Genomic DNA, 24023 nt, shown 5'->3' on the forward strand with positions numbered 1-24023 from the left:
TTTCTCCATCAACATCGCTCCAGAGAGCCAGGACCAGTTTGCCTTCACATGGGAAAGGTGACAATGGACTTTCACAGTGTTGTCGCAGGGCTATGTCCATAGCCCAACCTATGTCCTGGTCTCGTTGCCATGGATTTAGCCTCCTGGCAATGTCCAGAAGGGGTCTGCTTATTCCATTATATTGATGTTATTATGTTAACCTCTGATTCTCTTGCAGATTTAGAAGCAGCGGCGTCCCTTTTGCAGCAACATTTAGCAGCATGTGGTTGGGCCGTCAACGAATCCAAGGTCCAAGGGCCTGGATTATCTGCCAGATTCTTGGGAGTTATCTGGTCAGGTAAGACAAAGGCCATACCAGAAGCCATCATTGACAAAATTCAGGCATATCCCCGGCCCACCACAGTGAGACAGCTGCAAACTTATGTGAGCCTTCTGGGATATTGGCAGACATTTGTGCCCCATTTAGCTCAAATGATAAAACCATTTTGTGTCAGTTAACAAAGAGGGGAGCTACCTGGGATTGGGTTGATGTGACTGAGACCGCCTTCTTGGCTGCCAAGTGGTCTATTCAGCAGGCACAAGCCCTACAGGTCATGGACCAGGGTGCCCATTTGAGCTGAATGTGCATGTGACCACAGGTGGTTTCTGTAGGGGCCTGTGGCAGTGCACGGAGCACCTGAGAACGCCAGTAGGCTTTTGGTCCCAACTATGGAAGGCATCTGAGCTCCAGTATTCCTTGATAGAGAAACAGCTAGCAGCCTGTTTCTTGCCTTTCAGGCTTGTGAGAGTATGACAGGATGGGCTACAGTCATCTTGCGGATGGTTTACCTGATAGTGGGATGGGTGTGTTCATGGATAATATCGTTGGCTATTGGTTATCAACCCAGTCCTCAGCCCTTCTGCTCTCCCCGGAGGCTTGGAGGTGGGGATGAAAGTTCCAATCCTCTAATCACAAGGTTACTTCCCTGGCAACCAGACCCATCCTGAGGCCATCCAGGAGCCCACGAAGAATCACCTCATTAGAACAAAAGATGCTCCTATCACCCAGGAGATTCCAAGGGATTTAGGAAATCTGTGTCAGGAACTGTGGTCAAAGACCAAATATTAGAACAAAAGATTCTCCTAGTACCCCTGTCTACAAAGGTCTTAGGAGCTCTATGTCAGGAAGCAGGGGCAGATATATATATTTCTTATCACAATATCATGACCTGCCATTACATTTGGATGTCATTCCTGTCTAGTGACCTGAATACTTCAAGCCCAAGCCATCTTTGCACCTCCCAGCATACTCAGTATGCAGTGGTGGGGCAGGAGCAGAATGACCACTATAAACGCTGTTGAAAAAGGAGAGAAGAGGAGACATGGCATAGTCACTGGTCTGAAACAATGATCAGTGCTCTTGGATAGGGTTTCTGAAGACTCCTTGATATCATTAGAGGAGTAAGTTTCTTTGTCAGCTCCCAGATTTCTCTAAGTATCTCCTTTATTCATTGTTTCTTGGGTTCCCAGGGCCACTGTTGGTCCATTCCTCATTTTTATATACATTAGAAAAGGGCAACCCTTTGGGCGGTCGTTGCCCTGCTGGTGCATGGCTTTGGCAAGCAAACAGTGTCTTGGTGCTTATAAGGAAACAACAGCCCTTCTCCCAGGTGCATGCAGTGCTTCAGCAGAGGGCTTGGAGAGAGGATTACAGGCCTTGTTTCAGCCTGAGCTTGCTATTCCACTAGGTGTTCTTGTGCAGTGCTCAGCATGAACATCTGTAGGTGGCTGTGGTGGCCCTGGCTCTCCTTTCAGTGGAGTCCTTCTTTGTTCATAATCCTCTGTGGACATATTTAAAGTCTGTTCAGAGGAAAAGATTTCCTTCTGCACTGAACAGCTTTAGCAGCCCCCATCCTATAGGTGTGGATTTAGGGACCCTGGGATCATATTAGGAACTTAATAGTCATGAGCTGTTGCAGAACCCATAAATGAGTGACATGGCCCAAGAAAAGTGTATGGCAAGAAGACAGCCTCTGATCCCTGAGAAATGTTACCATTTAAGAGGCTGATTAGAAATGAGGTATCACTGAAGAACACTGAGAAGGTAGGAACAAGAAGCCGGGAGAGGGGAAGGAGACAGTGATAGCACTGAAACCAAGAGAAGAGATATGCAGTGGGGGACTTGTCAACGTGATAAGAGAGGGTTAAAAGTCAAGTAAGATGGAAGCAGAAATGGCCATAGAATTTGGCCTTTGACTTCCAATTACACTTTGACTCCTCTTACGGCAATTACCCTACTCTACCTTATAGCCTTGACATGAGAGATGAGGGAAAGGGCTGTTTTCCCAATTTTCCTATAACATGGTAATTCCTTTCACTTTTCTGTGGCGTTTGGCCCTGCTGAGCAGTCTCTTCTTTGATGCAGTCCTCCTTCTGCCTCTTTGATGGCTCTTTCTCAGTCTTATTGCCTGGGTTCACCTTGCTGTTCTTCTTATAGGCTTGGCTATGTACCCCACAAAGAGCAGGCCTACTGCTTTTTCATCGATGTACCCACCATTGACCGTGACATTCACTCCTGAGATTTCAATTCCCATCATGGTACCTCCAAATTTACTGATGCCTCCTGACAGTCTCTTGAGCTGCAGGAATATTTTTGGATACACCCATTGTGGTAGCCCAAATGTATCTAAAATTCACTATATTGGGACAAAGAACCCATTGAATTTAAACAAGAAAATGAAATTATTGGTTTATGTAATTGGAAATTCCAAGACGTGTAGATTCTAAATTGCAGACATGCCTGGATCTAAGGCTTCAAGCTGTGTCCTTCAGGTGGCCTTTCTGTCTCTGCTTCTCTCTGGGTGTCTCTCTGTGTCTCCTTCACTTTGGCTTTAGTTGCAAACAGGCTTTCTCCACATAGTGGAAAATGGCCCTAGCAGCCTCTGCTCATATGCTGTCAATTTAGTAACCTCAGCTGAATGAAGGTTTAGAAAAAATAGATTTGGAAGGAAAGTCTCTGGGAAGATTATTGTTGGTCCACCAAGGGTAATATTCCTGCTACTGACCCATTTCCTTTGGTTGGGGTACAATGGCTGGTGTTTCTGAGTTATGGATGGCATCCCCTGTGAAGCGCTGAGTGGAAGGGAAGGTTTAGGCCCCCTGAGCCATGTGCTATGGTTTCTTACCACTTTCCTTTAGCCAAACAGAATCATTTGTTTTTTTCTCTGTTTCCTTAAAAGTTATTTCACATTACTATTCCTACACATATGTTATTTTTCTATGCTTTAGTCCTGATCCTTTTCCTAGCCAATTCCTACTTATTCTCTCATTGAGTCACCTCCTTTGGGAAGCCTTCCTTCATGCCTTAATTAACTGGACCCATGCCATTGGTCCTTATTTGTAAAACTGGAATAAGTAACATCTACACTATATAGTTGTTATCAGGATTAAACAAGAGAAGACAAATGTAAACAGCTGGTAGAATGTCACACCGAAGCTCAACACACGTGTGTCCTCTTTGCCTCTCCTTTAGATAGGTAGCTGCCCTCCTTGGTGCAGTCTTGGGTTCCAGCTGTTGCCTTGTTTTATTGTAATTACTAGGAGTATGTTATTTTACTCTAAACAATGTCCTGATTGGGATGATAAATTATATTGTTAGTCTGTTAATGAGCTATCTAAACTGCTGCCAACCATGCAACCTGACTTCTGATCAAATGACAACTGGGAGCCATAATCCCAAATTAGATGACTCAAGGTAGGGAGCAAAAGCAACTGGAAGCCACAGTATCAAGGTGGATGCATCTGTACACTGCAGCCATCTTGGCACTTACGCACCTGAGGGGTAACTCCAAATGTCACCAGCCCATCAGCAGTGTTTGGAAGCTTTACTTTCCTAAATGGGACAGAAAGAGTTGTAGTTTTTAAAAGACAAATTATTAGAACCAATTGGCTTTAAAAGACCAATTCCATTTTCTTTTCTCCAAACCTCCTCTTTCAGAACCTCAGCTGTCTACTGGATGTTTCCTTCCTGGAAGTAAAAATACCTCCATTCAACACTCAACCTTTAGTCACTTGGCTTTTATTAATAGTTACATTTTTATAATGGCACTTAGTTTAAAATACTGTTTGACTCTAAAAGAAGCATCCTTCTATGATTACAATGTTAGCATTTGTTGTTACCTTAGAATAGCTGAGTTCCTCAAGGATGGGGACCATGGCTTGCTGCCATCATGTCTCTATTGCCAACCACCAATGCTTGGCACATACTATATATTTAACACAAGTGGATTGAATGGATGGGTAATGCATATGAATGAGATGGCCCAACCTGCCGTTGTCTTTGAGTGAATTTCCCAGACAGGATGGGCTTTGTGTGACCCTTCCATGGCCTCTGTGGATGCAGGGGCTGGATTCATCTGGAAGGATCACAGGAAATAGGTGTCCTGTACTGGAGATGTCTCAATGACTTGGTAAGGATTTCCTTTAGGCTAATTGCAGGACACTGACTACCACTGCTAGGAAACCAAACTGTTAATTTGCCCAAATGAGATCCTCCTGGGGAGAATCAATATTTATTAGCATTAGTTTTTTAAAAAATTGCCTGTACATGATTTTCTTAGCTCTTCTAATGGTAAAGAGGCAGAAGCCTTTGAGAAAGAAACTTGAATGAGTGAGGAAAGGATTGAAGGGAAGCAGGAAGGAGAGTTATTCATCCACCCTCAAGTAACCCGCTTATCTGGTTGGTTCATCTAGCTCAGAATGGACTACATGATTCAGACTTTGCTAGTGTTCCTTGTAGAATACATTGTAGAATATTCCTTGTAGAATACCAAGGTCCGCTCAGTCTTGCATTTCATTATGTGTAGTCCATATTAGTCAGTCAGGGTTTGGTTAGAACAGAAGCTGCTGTAGGTATTTCAAGTAGGAAGAGGCTTAATACAGGGAATTCGAGATTTCTGTGGGCACTGGAAGATGGACATTTCTGCTTTCAGAAAATCAAAAAAGGCAGAGGTCTCAGGAAGCTGCTCCACTAACCTCAGCAGCTGCCTCTCCAAGGTGAGTAATTCTCAGGAGGCTACCCAGAGGTGATAAGAGATATAATTGTTGATTCAACATTTTTTACCACCAAAAAGGGTGATTCTTAGGGTGATATTCCAAACATCTGCCTTCCACCAATGCCCACATGCCTGCAACAGCTGCCCCTGGGAAACAATGACTTCATTTTGGTCTTCCAAAGCTCTTTCAAGAGCCTCTTCTTGACAGAACTGACCTAGAACCACAGTGGAAAGAGATTCTTAGAAGTTCCAGATGATTGCCCTAAGTAGATGGAGTGAGGATGCTGCTGAGTTGATCACAGACAATCCTGCACATGGACCTATCTTCATTCGTTCAATGAGTAGTTAAGGGAGACCTACTGTACACCAGACTCTGCTGTGCCAATCTTATTTCTCTAAGAATTTCGAGTACAGTTCTGTATCTTCTAATTTTTTTTTCTATATTCCATAGTATGTGGCACAATTCTGGGCACACAGCAGATAGATGCACACGGATTGCCCATTGGCTTAGCTGACCTTAAACATAGCTAGTCTGCCATTTTCAATGGAAGAGTGTAAAATGAGAAATATAATTTACATATCTCTTTCTATACATAGTAATTTATGTATATATGTTGAGTAGAACTTAGTATTATACAGTTATAATAAGCTAATTAAATACAATTTGAAAAAGCTAATTAAAATTTTAAAATCACTTTTAGTTTATCATCGTTTACCAAAACAGCCTTTTACCAACATTTTTGGTTTGCCTTTACTGTTTTTTTGTTCTATTTTTGTCTTTTAGACAGTATTAATATATTTTTAATGGTTTTATGTCTTTTTCTCTTTATTATTTAATAGGTATTTTAATGTTATTATATTTGTAAAAATTTTGATAGCTGAGGAACAGTCAATTGAATGCATTTATTATTGTTTATTTAATCATTTTGCTAGTATTGGCTACTTAGATTGCTTCCAATATGAAGTGTTGTCTAAGCCTTTGTTTTTCCTTTGAAAATTGGTTGATAGTTTGGGTCCTGAGTGAGTCTGGGCTTGTATTTCATCCTTTCTCCCTCTCCCAGCCCTTGATACGAACAAAAGGTCTAGAGGGTATTTTTGACTCAAGGCTGTTAGTGCACAGTATAACTCCCAGTTTGTTGGCCTGGCTAGATATCTTTGCCCCAGGGACCCTTGCTTTAGTGCAGAGGAAGGAATCCAGGCCTGGATGGTAAAGAGGAAATCTGACTTCCAGTCCTGGCTTTGTCACTTAGGGGGTGTGTAATACTGAGCACAAGTCCTTACCTCTCTGATTGTTAAGTTTTTCCTCATTTGAGAGAATGACCAGTTAGTTTATGGACCCGTCCAGCTCTGCCATTCCTTGGATTGATCTCATTCCTAACCTTCCTGGGCATGAAGAACCATCTTGTTACTCTTCCTCCCATTCTGATTTGCAAGCTGACTTTTCATTTTGGGGATGTTGTATGGCTCAACTCAGGTGGAGATCACCTTCCACACCTCTGCATTTGCCTATGCTGCTTTCTCCACTTACATTGCCTTTCTTCCCAACTCAGAGATAATGTTTATGTGATGCCAAGCTCTGAATGCCCATTTTGCCTTTTCTTCTCCTGCTATTAATTTCAGTTATTGCTCAAATGTTCCCTGTTGAAAAAGTCTCCACTAACTATGTCTGGGCTGCTGCAGCTCAGTGTACTGCCGCTAAGGCTCTTACCACGCCACACTGTGCTGTCTCCCCTTACCCTTGCGAATTCCTTGACATCATGTCTCCCTCATCTACAGCAAGGTGCCTGGCACATAGTGGGTGTTCCATGATGGTGCTCAATCAGCAAACAAAGTGCCCTGTCCAGAGCAAGCTTGCATTTCCCTGACAAGTCTGGAGCTGTCAGAATAAGTGCAAGCCACCCTTCCTCAGTTGAAAAACAGGAAAGTGATTTGTGGAGGTTTCCTTTCTTTCCTTGTCAGAGCAGGATGCACATTTTTAGTGCAGAGTTCTGAATGGCAAGGTTTTACCTTATCAGCGATATCCATTTCCAGCATCTCTTTAAATGCTAATTAGTCTCTCCCCAGGGAGATCTGGCAGAATGATTCAGCTTCACTCTGAATGATCGTCTCCTCTTTGTGCAGACAGATGCAGGTATGGAGTGAGGGTGTTACCTGCCGGCCTCTGAGTCCTCTGATCTGCATTCATATTTGTCTCCTTTCAGTTCCCTCCGCTCACTGCCTTGGCAGCTCCCCCTCTGGCTTTGAGAAAAGGCTGTTAATATGCACCTCCCTATGGGGAAGTGGAAACAGAAATAAAAGTGAATCACATTAACTCATTTAATCTCCACGACCACCTTTTCCAGTAGGTTTTATTATCCCTATTTGAACATTTGAGGAAGCTGAGACCCAGAGAATTTTATTAACTTTATTTACAAAGTCACAAAGACTAAGTGGTAGAGGTGAGATTCAAACCTGAGCCTGGGTCCAAATTCCCTGGCAGTCTATGGTACTACCCAGCTAAGAAAGTCAGCAACTCTCCATTACTGAGGACTTCTCAGGGCTCGGTTTTGTACTAAATAATGCTTTACGCACTCTAACTCATTTACTTTAAATTAATCCTCACAAAATCCGATAAGGCAGGTATATTAGTCCCAGTCTGCAGTAAGGTGAAGAAACTGGTGCACAAGAGGGTAGCAGCTGGGCCAGGTCACAGGGCTCATACATGGCTTCACCTTAGTGTCTGACTCAAACTCCTGTCTCCACCCATACCTCTTCCTCCTCTGCCCACTGTCTCATCACTGGCTCAAAGGCAAGAGCTGTGTTCAAGTCACCAGGCAGTATCTGCCCTGCCAGGAGTGATTGGAGACAGCCTGCAGCTGGTTACCCAAGCCCTATCGGGGGATTCTGTGGATACTGGGTCTCACACTGAAAACCTCTGTCTACAGGTCACATAGCTCTGGTCTGATGGGCAGCATGCAGCTCCTCCCCCCGGTAGTTCCTGAAGCTGTAGTAACTAGATTCTAATTGAATTGAATTTGGAAGAGTTAATTATTAGTTTTTCAAAGGATGCCAACAGCTGAACAGCATTTTCCTTCGATGGCCTGGTGCTTGGGAGCACATGTAGATTATTCTGCTAGATTACAGCAATGCCTCCTAACTGGCCTCCCAGAAACCTCTCTTGCTTCTCTCCAGCCTATTCCCTACACAATAGCCAAAATGATCATTAAAAAATACAAAGTTAGACCACTCATGGTGGCTCACTCCTGTAATCCCAACACTTTGGGAGACCGAGGCAGGTGGATCATTCGAGGTCAGGAGTTCAAGACCAGCCTGGCCAACATGGTGAAACCCCGTCTCTACTAAAAGTACAAAAATTAGCCAGGTGTAGTGGCAAGCGCCTGTAGTCCCAGCTACTCATGAGGCTGAGGCAGGAGAATTGCTTTAACCCGGGAGGCGGAGGTTGCAGTGAGCTGAGATCGTGCCATTGTGCTTTATCCTGGGTGACAGAGCAAGACTCTGTCTCAAAAAACAAAACAAAACAAAACCACAAAGTTAATAATGTTGTTCATTCCCTGGAAACCCTTTCATGGTTTCCCATTGCTTTTAGGATAATGGCCCAAATCCTTAACTTCACCACTGCATGGGAGCGACTGTCTGCCCTCACTCTGCTTTAGCCACACTGATCTTTTGACTCCCTGATTTGCTCTTTTCCACCTTAGGAATACCACCTTTTGCTCATGGTATTCTTTTATTCTAAAGCATTCTCTGTGCCACTCCAGGCTAATGCCTCCTCATCTTTGAAATCCTGATTTAAATGTCTCTTCCTCAAAGAACTATCCCTGATTCCTTCAGAGCAAAACCAATTTCTCTTGTACTCCTTGTGCTTTTCTTCACAATATTTAGCATAATTTCTCATCCTACATTTATTAATATAAACAGTGTTTTAGTGTTGCTTCTTAATTGAAATATAAGTTCCCTCATGGGGCAGGGTCCTGCTTGTCCTGGGCTCCCAGGACCCAGCATGGTGCCATCTGCATAGTAGGCTTTGACTAATATTTGTTGACTAAAAGGTATATATTAAGGATGGGGCTACTCATACCTCAGAAGCAATTTCCTGCCAACACCTCAATTGTTTCCAAGCCTGATTTTTCAGAAGCTCTTCTTGAAAATGTTTTCCCATCCAAATAAAGTTGTCCTTACATGCTAAACATCATGGGGATATGGGAAACACATAACTGGAAAGAATTTCTGCCCGTAATTAAATTATAGCCAAATGAAGTGACATGTTGATCTGTCTCACTGCTCACATATCTGGGACTGCATGTTGCGTACCAATTTCTGGTCTAAATCAATTAAAATCTTATGGAGAAAACTCTATCTCTTTAGAACAGAAGTAAGATAACGCTTAGAGAATCATGGGAGACAGGCTCTAGGAGGGTGGAAATCTGTAGGTCCCGCATCTCTGCTTTCGCTCAGCCATGACGGAAAGAAAGGCAGATGAATGAGATCTGGGTTTCAAAACCTTAATCAACTTGGACTATGGAACTCCAACTCGCAATCCACTGTGATTCTTCTTAGCCCTTAGGAGAGGCAAATGACGAGAAAATAATGGAATTTCAGGGGTTTAGTCTAAACAATCAGTATCACAGAGCTGTCCCATTGTTAATACAGCTTTAGTGCAGTTTTCTCCTCCAGCTATATTATCAGGCAGGGAGAATTGATGTTGATAATGAGGACCTGGTGGCCTTATATCATCCTCACACACCTGAGATGGCTTGATCAGATACAGAATGCTCCACTTAGGAAAGTAAAATCTTTTTCAAGATTCATAAAAATTTTACCTTTTTTTTTCTGGCTAATTGCTACCTCAGTTGCTATACCAGTATTTTTGGAAAGAATGATATACAAAGAGAACCAGACCCAGTGTCTGTCCTTGAGGCCTGTGTCCAGTAAATAGAGTGGGGAATGTTCTAGACCAGGCATGATTATGGGTTTGGAGGTGCTGTTATAAACTGTACCCCAACTGCTAATACGTAAGTGTGTCTCTTTTGTGCTAAGTCGGCTTTATTGATTAATATACTGAAAGGAGAAGTCAATTTAATCTATAGGAAATGGTCCAGTATGTAGGTGAGAGCTCTCTGAAGATATTCTCACTATCTATAATTCATGGAAGAGGCAGGGTTCTCAGAGGCTTTCGGCACGAAGGATCGAGAACTCCTGTTTCTCTCAAGGCCTCTCTGGGTTCTATTTTAAGGCAGTGAGATGTCTGACTCAACTGTGGACACTTATCAGGTCTCAGGCATTCTTGATATGGTATTTCCTTTAAAACTCTCAGCCCCAAATGGAAAGAGTTATTATCTCCATTTTTACAGAAGGGTACACTGAGACTCTGATAGATTAAGAATTTTATAACTGGTAAGGGATGGTCCAGGGGCCCAGAGCAAGGTCTGCTTTAGCACACAGTCTTCACTCTTAGCCTGTTAATGAGCTAGGTGAAAAGTTGACTGTTACTTAAAGATCTCTTTCTTCTGTGTTTTCTAGAAGTCTTTACTGAAGCCCGGAATGAATGCCTCTTTTATCCCAGCTTTACAGAAAGAATTCAGGAAAAGGAGAAAGCCTCTCTTACACTCAATCCCACCAGTCTATGGTGGTGGCAGAGATGGTAAGTGAGACATCCCAAGGGAATAGGGAACCTTGGAAGATTAGGGGTTGTGCCTGCTTCACCTCTCTTGAAACTCTTCTTCTGTTGTCCACCTTTGTTAATTTAGGGAGATGCCAAGTTTCCCCTAAAAAGTCTTTGAAAATGTTCTCTGACATAACTGAGCTCTCCCACTTTTCCATCATTGTATGTGGCCATGAAAGTCATCACTACCCTTGTTTCTCCATTTCTGTCAGTTTTCCCTTTCATGTGTGATTCTTAGACTGCCTGTATCACAATTACCTAGGGTGCCTACGGAAAATGTGTATTTCTGGCCCAGGGTCTGCATTTAACCGGTTCTTCACTTGATGATTATGCTCAGTGTTTGAGAGCCTTTTTGCTAAACTACATTTTCTAAAATGTCTTCAGCAGACCCAGAGGTTATAGGATGCTAATAAGCATTATGTATAAAAGGGAACATGAAAGAGGGCTCTATGGCAGGCAGTCTGTAAAGAGCTCAAAATCAAGTTGTGGCCTGTTTCTGTATAGTCCTTAAGCCAAGAATGGTTTGGATATTTTTAAAGTGTTATACTAAAAGAAAAATATGCAATATCAGATTTATATCTGATGATTTCTCACTAGCCACACATACCAGAGACCGTATGTAGCCAGAAAACCTAAAATATTTACTATCTGACCCTTTACAGAAAAAGTTTGCTGACCTCCTCTCTGTGGTCAAATGAATTTCACAAAGTGTTGAAAAAAATTAAACACTTCTGGGGTGCTGTTGCGTGATCTAAATGCTGGTGGTGTTCAGTTTGTGAAAGTTAATTCAGTATCAAGTTTAAACAACAATAAGGAAGTTTCCTGACTGCAGGAAGACTTGGCGCCTTTAATACACCAAAGTGCACTGGAGGGTATATGCGTTTCTCAATCTTGTTTGAACACAGAATTCCCCCTCTTTTTGTTTTGATTTTTTTTAATAGAGCATATTGTGGAATTAGTGCTCTGTGGAATATGTTCTGAGCAATACTTTTCTAAACAAGTTAAGTCCGATTCAGATTTGACAATCAGTTTCCCTTGAATCATTCCTCATAATATTTTCCTTTATCTTGGTTAGGAACACCATTCCTTCTCCTCTTATACTCCGTGGATTCAAATCATTCTTCCAAACTTTCTGTTCAAGCCCTCTCTCTTCCAAAATCCACTTACCATCTCCTACATCAATTACAGCGACAGAAAACTTTGAACCACATGGAATAATTTACTGACTAATTGTAAGGACAACAATGAACTTAATTTAACCTTATTTTCATGACATGGTGTAGAGGGAAAATCATTTCATAGAAATATGAGAAAAGTTGTGTTTCTGGCTCAGGTCATCCACTAACGAAGTGGGAGGCCTGAGTAATTCACTTTTCTACCCTGGCCTTTGATAAGTTTATTGGCCTAGATACTCATTTCAAGTTTCCTTGTAGATCCAATATTCTGTAATGTTCTGGGATTGTAGAATTCCAGAAAAGGGAGTATAATGAGGCAAGTCCATTCAAGTTGATATTTGATTTATATCTGATGATTTCTCACTAGCCACACATCCAGTTGGTATTGCTAAATTGTGGTTATGATACAGACTTTAAAAGCATTCTAATTGATACTTAATTCTATTTGTTGAGCAAAACTCATATTTTTACACAGCAACAGATTAAAAATCAAAGATTTTCTTAATCTTGTTAAGTGGATTTTCTTCTTCATGAGTCAGTCTGGCAAGCCTTTGATCATGGACTTGGACAAAGTGTCGGTATTTTTATGCCTTCTAGAAAGCCCCAGCTGTCTGAGACACTCTGCCCCGAGGTCTCATAAATCCGATTTGATCACTCTTAATTTGTTTCCCAGATAAAGCTATTGACTGTGGGAGCGAAAAGAGTTGCTTTTTACTCTACAGAAAGGTCACGAACTTCAATTTTGTGGGCTTCTATTGTTTTTAATGGATACCATTGGCATGAAGTTTCAGCCATGTTCTCACTGTGCTTCTAATCCTACCATCATCTCTAGACAACTTTCCATTGAATTTCCAATAGAGGCTGCTCCAGGCAGTTCTGTCTTTTCTTTGAGCGTCAGTCCATTCAGCCCTCTTAGCCCAGCAAGGGGACATACTTTTCCTCTTTGCTGTCTCAAAGCTCCTAAAGTATCCGATGACTTCTCCCATCCTCACTCATTAATTCATTAATATTTCACAAATGTTCAGTCTGCCAGGTACTATGAACCAGGCACAGTTCTTTTCCTTAAGGCACTCTTACTCTGTTGGGGATTGTGAACCCTGAATATCTGAGATAGGTCTCAGTCAATTTAGAAAGTTTATTTTGCCCAGGTTGAGGACATGGGCCCATGACAGCCTCAGGAGGTCCTGATATTTGCCCAAGGTGGTCAGGGCACAGCTTGGTTTCACACATTTTAGGGAGACATGAGACGTCAGTCAATATATGTTAGATGCACATTGGTTCTGTCCAGAAAGGCAGGACAACTTGAAGCAGGCAGGGTGCTTCCAGGTTACAGGTAGGTGAGCAACAAATGGTTGCATTCTTTTGAGTTTCTGATTAGTCTTTCCAAAAGAGGCAATCAGATATGCATCTATCTCAGTGAGCACAGGGATGACTTTGAATAGAATGTGAGGCAGATTTACCCTAAGCAGTTCCCAGCTTGACTTTTCCCTTTAACTTAGTGATTTTGGGGCCCCAAGATCTGTTTTTCTTTCACAGGAGTCAGAAGGGATGAAAACACCAGTAAGCGTATAATGTACAAGTCTGTGAGTACCAGAGAGGAAGCATTTACTTTGCTTAAATAGGAGAATGAAGGAAATTTCCCAGTAAAAAAGATCAATGAGTTGTGTCTGAAAAGGGTAAGTCGGAGTTTACTAGAGACAACTGGGGGACTGACACTCCAGGTGGAGGGAAAAATGTGTGCAAAACCTTGAAAGCATGAGAAAGTGTGGCATAATCAGAGAGAGTAGGAGGGGGTTAGAAGGAGAATGTGTTGGGGTAGTGTGGGGAGATGAGCTGGAAAATCAGGTAGGGATGCCATCATCTGGGAGGAGGAAGGGCCTTCCCTCCCGTGGGCTCCTGGCCCCACTCTCTTCAGTCTCAACAGTATCCTTTCTGCATTCCCCTTTTCTTCTCTTCCAAACCACAGATGGGGTTAAATCTTATCTTTAGCACACACACACACACACACACACCCCACTTTCACTCCACTCTGATTTAAGATTGCACCTCATGGTTCTCAGTATCTAGTTTACAAAGTTCTCAAAAGAACAGTTTCTCTCACTTTTTTACTTTGTCACCTCCTATTCTTTCCATTTTGTTGTAATCTGGTTTGAGAAAAAATGAGGAGTGTATTTAGGTGTACCAACTGCTGTGGTCTGAATGTTTATGTTCCCCCTAAATTAATAGGTTGAAACCTAATTCCTAATGTGAGGGTATCAGGAGGTGGAGTCTTTGGGAGGTGATAAGTCATGAAGGTGAGGTCCTCATAAATGGGATTCATGCCGTTATAAAGGGGACCCCAGAGAGCTCCCTTTCCTTTTCCATCATGTGAGGTAAAATGAGAAGATGATCGTCTATGAACCAGGAAATAAGCCTTCACCAGACACTGAATCTGGCAGTATCTTAATCTTGAACTTCCCAGCCTCTAGAACTGTGAGAAATAATTTCTGTTGTTTATAAATTACTCAGTCTATGGTATTCTCTTGTAACAGCCCAAATGGACCAAGAGTCCATCCAACTTTTAAACTTTTCTGTAAAACCTATGAGTCAACTCTTTTTGGGTCTGTCCCACTGTGAATTTTTCTCTTCGTCCTTATTTATTTTCAGCCTATGTAGATTTGGTTTCTCCCTGAATATATTTTAATGTACTTAAAATGAGTCTGCCATCTTTTTCTGAACAATTATATAAGGCCAATGGGTGCTTTAATTCCAAGGCCATGGTGGGTGGTTACCAAAGGCCATGGAAATACCCATTTTACACAAAGACTGAAGCAGAAATGAATTTTCCCTTATCCCCACTCCAAGAGGAAATGCGCAATACTGGGAAAGCAGAAGAAGAGAATGAGATTGAGAGAAAGAAAGGAGATTCACACTGTTAGGGAAAAATGCTATCAGGGCTGTGTGTTATCTTTGCAGAGGCTGTGCCATTGTTCCAGCTAGTTACAAACATTTGATAGGTGTTATTATGTGTAGCCATTGCAATACTGAGTTGCAAACACATTTTCTGAATTCATGGGGTCACCGTCTGGCAAGACAAGTCACAATGTTAGAAACAGAAATTTAGCAATTTTCTAGGCACCAAGATGAAGGAGTACACAGATCACCAAGTGAAAAGTGTATGTGAGGTAGGTTTGGATGGATAAGGTGTCTTGAACTGTGTCTTGAAGAACAAATAGAAGCCCAGGCAGCTGAGGGAGGGAGGATATTCCAGGATGAGGAAACAGGATGTCTAAATACACAGAAGAAATATGAGAAGGTGGTGCATCCAGGAAACTGTAGCTAGTTTTATTGCTTGTTGTGGCAGAAGCTAAGGGTAGAGAAGTGGCCAGAGGCTGTATAATGAAGAGCTTTAAGGTCCATGCATAGTAGATTGGATTTTTATCTTTTAGTAATAAGAGCCACTGAGGTGTGTTAATTTGGGAAGTAATATTGATGCAGGATTTTTCTCAGCCCCTTTGCTGGACTCCTAGCAGGGGTGCCCTGTCTACTGGACTCACTGTGCTCAGCCCCTTGAGGGAGGGAGCACATGACCAAGTGAGTGTGGAATTGGGCTGGCTGCTCTGGGCGCTGACACAGGAACAAGCTCCATGCAGGACACGTGGCCAGACCAGGTGTGTCACCTTGAGGGGAACATAGTGGCACCCCAGGCAAGGGTGACCATGACCTTGAAACCCCAGAGGGGGTGTTATTGTGCTAATTAGCTCTTTTAGTTCTGCTGTCCACAGTCTCATGGATGGTGGTGTGTTAGCAGCTCAGTTGGCCCCTGGCCCCATTGTGTAGGGTGGCTGCCCTCTGCTGGTGAGGGCAAATGGCCAGTGTGACAACCTTTCTGGGTACCCTCAGTTGGTGGATCGTGAGCTTTTGTCCGGTGTCCAAGAAGAATGAGGTCACACTGACAATTGAAGGATGGTGAGGGCAGATAATTTTATTGAGCAATGAAAACAGCTCTCAATGGAGAGGAGAGCTGGAGAGGGGATGGGAAGAGCAGGTTGTCTTCCCCAAACTCAGGTCGTCTCTCTCTGTCTACCCACTGAGTCTGGGGCCTTTATAGGCACAGAATAGTGGCAGGGCAGGCCACAGGTAGTATTGGAAAAGGCAACATTTGGTTGGTTGAAAGGCATTATTCAAAAAGAACCAATTGGGAAAGAGTGGGCAAACAGGAATAGAAGTTCTCACTCTGATCTGAGGTTTTACTTGGGACTGTCTTTGGCTTGAAGGTTGGGTTTCACTGGTGACCCACACCTGACTGCCTAGGATTTCTCTGTCTCCTGCCTCTACTAATATGATTAGAAATGTGTTTGTCAATAGCAAAGACTTGGAACCAACCTAAATGCCAACAACGACAGACTGGATTAAGAAAGTGTGGCACATATACACCATGGGATACTATGCAGCCATAAAAAATGATGAGTTCATGTCCTTTGTAGGGACATGGATGAAACTGGAAACCATCATTCTCAGCAAACTATCACGAGGACAAAAAACCAAACACTGCATGTTCTCAGTCATAGGTGGGAATTGAACAATGAGAACACATGGCCACAGGAAGGGGAACATCACACACTGAGGACTGTTGTCGGGTGTGGGGAGGGGGGAGGGATAGCATTAGGAGATATACCTAATGCTAAATGACGAGTTAATGGGTGCAGCACACCAACATGGCACATGGATACATATGTAACAAACCTGCACGTTGTGCACATGTACCCTAAAACTTAAAGTATAATAATAATAAAATTAAAAAAAAAGAATTTTCAAAGAAATGTGTTTGTAACTGATCATTATAAGTCATCTTTTCCCTACTTTACCTTTGATATTTCTATCTAATCTTTATACAGATGCTTCTTGACTTACGGTGGGGCTACATCCCAATAAACTCATCATCAGTTCAAAATATTTTAAGTCAAAAATGTATTTAGTATACCTACCTAGCCTATTTCCTCTGGTTAGTAAGAAAGAAAAAAATCTAACCTTCCAAGCATCATAGCTCAGCCTAGCCTACCTTAAATGTGCTCAGAAAACTTACATTAGCCTACAGTTGGGCAAAATTATCTAACATACAGCCTATTTTATAAAAAAGTATTGAATTTTTCATGCAATTTATTGAATACTGTATTGAAAGTGAAAAATAGCATGGCTTGCTGCTGCTATCCAGCAGTGTGAGAGAGTCTTGTACTGTATATCACTAGCATGGGAAAATATCAAAATTGTAAGTTTGAAGTATGCTTTCTACTGAATTCGTATCACTTTTGTACCATTGTAAAGTTGAAAAATCATTAAGAATCTGTACTCAGATTGTTGTTCTTTGTTGAAATATGATACCTTTATTCACTCCTGTCCTATCCCCAATGCCACCCAGACTTGCCATTCTGCTTAGTTCTTTTGTTCAGTGACTAATTGTGTCATCCCTCTCTCTCTAGCCCAGAAATCTCCATTTCTCATTCCCACATTGAATTTCATGATTCTAATTCTTTCATAGTTCTCAAAATTCATTTCAATATTGTCTCCCCAACAGATTTCCTGATTTTAAGTTCTCCTCATTTCTTTTCTGGTTAATGCAACACCCACTGAACTGTTCTCTTGGCCTTGGGTATCTTTTATACCTCTGCCAGTGTGAGCCTTATGAAGTGGAATCTGATCATTTTATGTCCCTGGTTAAAATCATCACTCTTTAGAATGTAGCTTGCTGCAGCCCCTGCTAGGGTGTAGACAGAGATCACTGTCCAGACTGTGGGGGAGAATCAAACCCCACCTTCCAGGAAATTGGAAATGAACTTGAGAACCATGAGCCAGCCTCCATGTGTAACTGAACTGAGCGCTAAGAAAATAATAGGATCTGGCAGCCCCATTTAGCGTCTTTACATGTGGAATAAGAAAATTGCTTCGCAGAGAGAAGAGGGGGTAAGAGACCATGTGGCTACAGAGAGTGAGGGACTCGGTAATGGGTGGGTCTGTGGCCTCATTTGGGGGATGTACGTTTAGTTGCTGGAATCAGGCTTTCTGGGTACCTGTCTACACTCCTTGACTTTGAGTTTGTTTTGATATCTCTCTTAAAAAAATCATCTTTTGCTTAAATTTGCTCAAGTAAGTTCTGTTTCTTACATCCAAAGACCCTTGATGGGAGACCAGTGGAACTCACTGTCCCTAAAATCTATGATTTCCCTATGCCCAGTAGCTTGCACAAGATAATGCTGATTCCGGTGGTACCTTGAATTGAAGCAGATTCTGGCACACTTCTCATTGCACACTATTGCCTTTCCAGGATTGTGGCCAAGAACTGAACCTCACAATTTAGGGCATGCTTTTAATGTGCCTGTAGCTCATGTTCATCATAAATGGTTGGCTGTTACTGCTATGCAGAACTGGTAATGATGTCAGGTGTTTTGGATATCTCTATGGAAATCACAATTTCACAGAACCTTGGACATTCATTTGTTTATTTAAGATTAATCTAATGCTACTATTTGAAAGAACTGTGTTTGGCATAGGAGATACAAAGAAAATAAAATACAATCTCTGACCTCAAAGGACTCTTGGGATTTTAGGGAATAAGTAAAAGTAAAAAATAGAAAAAAGAGAGAGAGATTATATTATCAGTAATGAAACCGAAGCCTAGAATAGGGGATGTGATTTAATCAAAGATGTAATTGTAATCTCTCTTTTCTTTCCATGCCGAATATATATCCTGTTTGGGCGCTAAATCATTCTAAATTCTTTGGCTCAATTGGAATAGACAATGGTGGAAAATTAGAGGTTTGGGTTATTCTCTTTTAAGAGAATATGGAATCCAGCATTTTTGGAAAGTGCACAAGCGTTAAGATTGCCAGCCATTAGTCCTACTTTGGGGAATAACCGTTGCAGTTCTACAAGGTCACCCTACTTAGTGAAAATGAAAAAAATGGATTCAAAATACTCCCTAAATTGCCTAATTAGTTGATTTCCAGTGACAGTAAAATGCAACTAGGTCAACAGCAATATGGTATCAGTCTTAGGGAGGCCACATAAGGCTACTGTTATCCTGGATTCATTGCTTTTTGTGAAATTTGGACAAAGCATATTGCAAAATGGAAGTAAAGTATCAGCAGAGAGGTAGTAAGAGATATTGAGAGAATGATTTGAAAGTTCTGACAATAGCTAGGCTGGATAGTGAGATGGCAAGGGTAGGGTGGACAGACAGGAAGGAGGTATTTTGAAGGGGCATCATCTTTGCTGTGGTAACTCATGGAGAAACTGGTGGCAGGGCTACTCATGCCTTAGGACTTGGAAGGGCTGTCCTGAGGAGTTTAACCTAGGTGGAGAGATTAAATGACCCCTGAGAGGAGACAAGGTCAAAATGGAGAGAGCAACTGGGTATGTTGGACTTGAAGAAGAATAGCAGGTGTGCATGGTGTAGAAAAAGAGGCAATAATGTTTGTAATGTCAAGAGCTACTTGGGATTATTCAGGGCTGAGTTTGGAAGTATCGTATGCATTCAGTAGATGGGACTTCAAGAAGTCTTCATGTGCTGGACACCAGGCAGGGAAACACTAAATAATCATTTGGAACCAAAGATGCAGTGCTTAAGATGTTATTTCTGAATATATGCTAAATGTATAGGAATTCCATTTTGTCTGTGTTATTTGCATAGAATTAATACAGGAATTTTTGAATTAATTGCACAGGATATTTTGAGATAAGCTGAAATCCTGAAACGTAATATTTTAGCCATCATAGCTGGACTTTCTGTTATCTTTTCTAGCCACCAGACTCGCTGTTCTCCATAGGTGATTTCATTTAATCTTGACAATAATTCTGTACTGATTGGATCCTTTCAAAATATGAGAAACAGGGATATATTCAGTTTGCTGGTAAATGGGAGTTGAAATTAAATTAAACATTTAATGTAAAAAATTCACACTTGACATAGAGAGACTAGTAGAATAAAACTCCTGAACCTATAATAGTTTCTACATTAGTTCTCTACTGCTGTTGTTTTATCTACACCCTTTCTCATGTCTGCTATCATACAATAGGATTATTCTGAAGCAAATCCCAGATAGCTTGTCTTATCAAGAATTTAAAAGATAAACCTAAACATTAATAACATGAAATATCCACTCAGGGGTCAAATTTCTCTCTCTCTCTCTCTCTGCCTCCAACCCCTGCACACACACACACACACACACACACACACACACACACACACACACACACACAGTTTGATTGGATCATCTAAAGAAGGTTTATATATTGCATTTAGATGATATATCTATTCAGTATCTTTTAATTTATAGGTTCTACTTCTTTGTATTATTTCCTTGAGATAGTATTTGTTGATGAAACAGTCATTTTTCTTATGAAATTTTTTATACTCTGAGTTTTGCTGGTTACTCCCCATGGTATCATGAAGTGTTCCTCTGTCTCCATTTCCATGTGGTTCCATGAAATTAGTACTTAGCACTAAATCTTGATGTGATTCAGATTCATAATTTTTTATAAATAAATTCACGTCATAGGTGGTGATGTATATGTCCATAAAAAAAAAAGATAGTGTCTGTTCTCTCCTTTGATATCAGTGTATTAGCTTCCTTGGGCTACCAAAACAGAATACCAAAGACTGAGTGGCTTAAACAACAGAAATTTATTTTCTCACAGTTCTAGAGGTTCAGAGTCTTAGACTGAGGTGCCAATAAAGTTTGTTTCTGGTAAGACCTCTTCCGGGCTTCTAGATGACTACTTTCTCATTGTTCCCTCATATGGCCTTTTCTCTATGTGTGTGTGAAGACGGAGCTCTGGTGGTGTCGCTTCCTCTTCTCATAAGGACACTCATCCTATTGGATTAGGGTTCCATGCTTGTGACCTTATTTAATCCTAATTGCCTCCTTAAGGAAATTAAGGCCTTTGATGGTTTGAATGTCCCTTCCAAAATTCATGTTGAGATTTAACTACCGTTGTAATGGTATTAAGAGATGGAACTTTAAGAAGTGATTAGATCATGAGGAATTTGCCCTCATGTATGGATTAATTCTGTTATCATGGGAATTTGCCCCCCTTTATCTCTTCTGTCTTATGCTCATGCCTCTAGCATGTGATGCTTTCCACCATGTTATGACACAGCAAGAAGGCCCCCGCCAGATGTGGCTAGTTAATCTTGGACTTCTCTGCCTTCAGAACTGTGAGCAAAAAAAAATCTCTTTTCTTTGTAAATTACTCAGTCTATAGTATCCTGTTATAGCAGCAGAAGATGGATTAAGAGAAACCCTATCTCCAAATACAGTCACATTGGGATCCAGGGCTTCAATACATAAAATATGGGAGGATGAAATTTTGTCCTCAGCAATTAATAAGCCTATATCCCTATAAGGAGTTTGCAAAAAGGTAACATTCTCTCATTCCTTCTTTATTTGTAATCTGAAATACCTCTATAGAAAAAAAATTCTTCAATACCTACTTGATTGCTTTAAGGCCCCGTTCATATAAAAAAAAGACAAGTTTTTTTTTTTTTCCCCCAAGATGGCAGATTAGAAGCTTTTAGCATGCCTTAGCTACATGGAAATAGCATGATAGTTCATAAAGGTCTACTCTGTGAGCTTTAATTCAAGAAGGAAAATGGGAATCCAATGGAATTATGAAGGACATCATTGATTCCAGGGAGGAGAATGCCAGCAAACAGCTCTGGTGATGGTGTCTGGCTGATAATGGTGATTGAAGCCTAAGTACATGAGAGAGGCAGACAGCCTTCCCCTGTGACTGACCTTTCCACTGGGAATCCAAGTGTATTATTCTGTTCTCATACTGCTATAACAAACTCCCCATGACTGGGTAATTTATGAAGAAAAGAGGTGTAATTGACTCACAGTTCCACAGGCTATACAGGAAGCATGGCTTGGAGGTCTCAGGAAACTTACAATCATGGCAGAAGGCAAAGAGGAAGCAAGCATGTCTTACCATGGTAGAGCAGGAGAGAGAGAGTGAAGGGGAAACATACTTATTATTACTTGAGACAGAGTCTTGCTCTATTACCCAGGTTGCAGTGCAGTGGTGCAGTCTTGGCTCACTGCAACATCTGCCTTCCAGGTTCAAGCAATTCTCCTGCCTCAGCCACCCCAGTAGCTGGGACTACAGGCACGTGCCACCATGCTTGGCTAATATTTTTGTACATATAGTAGAGACAGGGTTTCACCCTGTTGGCCAGGCTGGTCTTGAACTCCTGACCTCAAGTGATCTGCCTGCCTCAGCTTCCCAAAGTGCTAGGATTACAGGCATGAGCCACCACACCCAGCCCTGCTACATAATTTTAAATAACCAGATCTCATGAGAACTCACTGTCATGAGAACAAAAGAAGGGAAATCCACCTCCATGATCCCGTCACCTCCTACCAGGTTCCCTCCCCCAACATGGGGAATTAAAATTCGACATGAGATTTGGGTGGGGAGGATGCAGAGCCAAACCATTTGGTGGTGATACCAAATTGCTCAGTGATACTGAGCAATTCCGGATGAGATACAGCACTATGTTTCTCCCAAGCCCTGTAACTAACAGGGAGAGGCTTGAATATGCTGTGATGGAAAGACAGGGAAAAGCTGCAGACACAGTCCCAGAGCCAGGACTGAGATCAGGATGCCCTTTTTAACCTGGGCATATACAAAGTCAGCCATTATTTAGCTACCCAGCAGCATGGCCACACAAACAATATAATCTCAGGCCAGAGATTGGAGCACCCACTCTGAAGTGGAATAGGAGCTCCCACAGCCAGAACTGTAGAAGGCATTTCAGCAGTAGGCATTAAAATTATGCTGTCCCTCATCGCAAGCCTAGAGGTGGGGGAGAAATACTACAGCAGCAGTTTCTCCTGAGAGGTGAGACTTGCAGCTAGGGACAGCTTGGAAACCTGGAACCGGTCTGTGTGTGCCATTGCTGGGCACCCTCAACCTGCTCCCCTGAGATTGTGGTTCAGTAGAGCCCTCTGTGCTCCACCCCCAGGCAGAAATCCAGGCATTTGTAGCACCCATTTCCCTAGGCCAGCAGTGTAAGCTGCCTCACTCTCCATGGACATAGATCATGGTGACATAGATCATGGAGCCATGGTGACCAGGGCTCTCTCTGCTCCACACCCAGGCATTCACAGCATCTTCTCACCTAGATCAGCAGCTTGACCCACCCTACCCTTCTTGGGCAGAGTTCCTGGTGCAGGGACGCCCTCTCTGCTTTATGCTTAGGCAGATCTCTAGGTATTTGGAGCATTTTGTCTATTCAGCAGCCTGAGCTACCCCACCCTTCCTGGATATAGATCATGGTGCACCTGAGCTTTCTCTGATGTATGCCCAGGCAGATCTCCAGGTATTCAGAGCACCTGCTTGCCCACCCCATTAGTCTCAGTCACCCCACCCCTCCTATGCAGACATCTTGGTGTAGTGGGGGCTCTCTCTGCTCCGTGCTCAAACAGATCTCCAAGCACCTGGAGCACCCACTTTCCCAGATTAGGAGTTTAGGCCCTCTCCCATCCCCATGCAGAGAACTTGAAGAGCTAAGTAGGTTTCCCAGCTCCATGCCTAGGCACTCCTCTAGGTACTTGGTGGCTGCCTGCTGGATTCTCCCTTGGCACTGATGCTCATGCCTGCCATCAGGGGTCTGTAGGTGGACCCCCCAGTCCAGCCCTGCCCATTGTGGCCCCCACCCACCAGTGGCTAAACATGGAGCTCAGACCACTGTGCCTTCCATGAATCAGCCCATTGCATGAGGAAACAGCTTCTGCCAGTAAACAAGGATCATGTATATACCCAGCCATGTTGGCCACAGATTACTCACTTATAAGTACCTTCTACTGGCTTGTAGGTCAAACAGCACAGCCCAATATAAAACCCGCTAAAAAAAGTACTTAGGGCTATAGAAGCAAAGCCAAAAGAGTGTATCCAGCATTCTCTACAGTCACATTCCCTAGGGAGTGGGGGAAAAGAAAAAGGAAGGAAACAATTATATAATAGGGAAAGAAAGAAAAAGAAAAAAATCTACCTATATAAAAATAACTACAAAAATTAGAAGTGCAAGTCTCTCCAGATGATAAGGAACCAGCACAGGAATTCTGGCACCATGAAAAATCTGAATGTGGAGACAACACAAAAAGATCACACTAA

General features: G+C 42.2%; 1 long non-coding RNA gene across 1 annotated transcript in view; it reads left to right on the plus strand.

The window, feature by feature from the left end:
- Positions 1-217: 217 nt before the first annotated feature.
- LOC131384646 (uncharacterized) overlaps positions 218-24023 on the plus strand; it is a 40078-nt gene continuing 16272 nt past the window's right edge. Inside the window, exons 1-2 of the long non-coding RNA XR_009215706.1 lie at positions 218-337; positions 10554-10674. This is a non-coding gene — a long non-coding RNA (uncharacterized LOC131384646). The remainder of the gene's footprint in view (positions 338-10553; positions 10675-24023) is intronic.

The sequence above is a fragment of the Hylobates moloch genome, unplaced genomic scaffold, assembly GCF_009828535.3.
Source record: "Hylobates moloch isolate HMO894 unplaced genomic scaffold, HMol_V3 SCAFFOLD_11, whole genome shotgun sequence".
In the NCBI taxonomy this organism is placed as follows: domain Eukaryota; kingdom Metazoa; phylum Chordata; class Mammalia; order Primates; family Hylobatidae; genus Hylobates; species Hylobates moloch.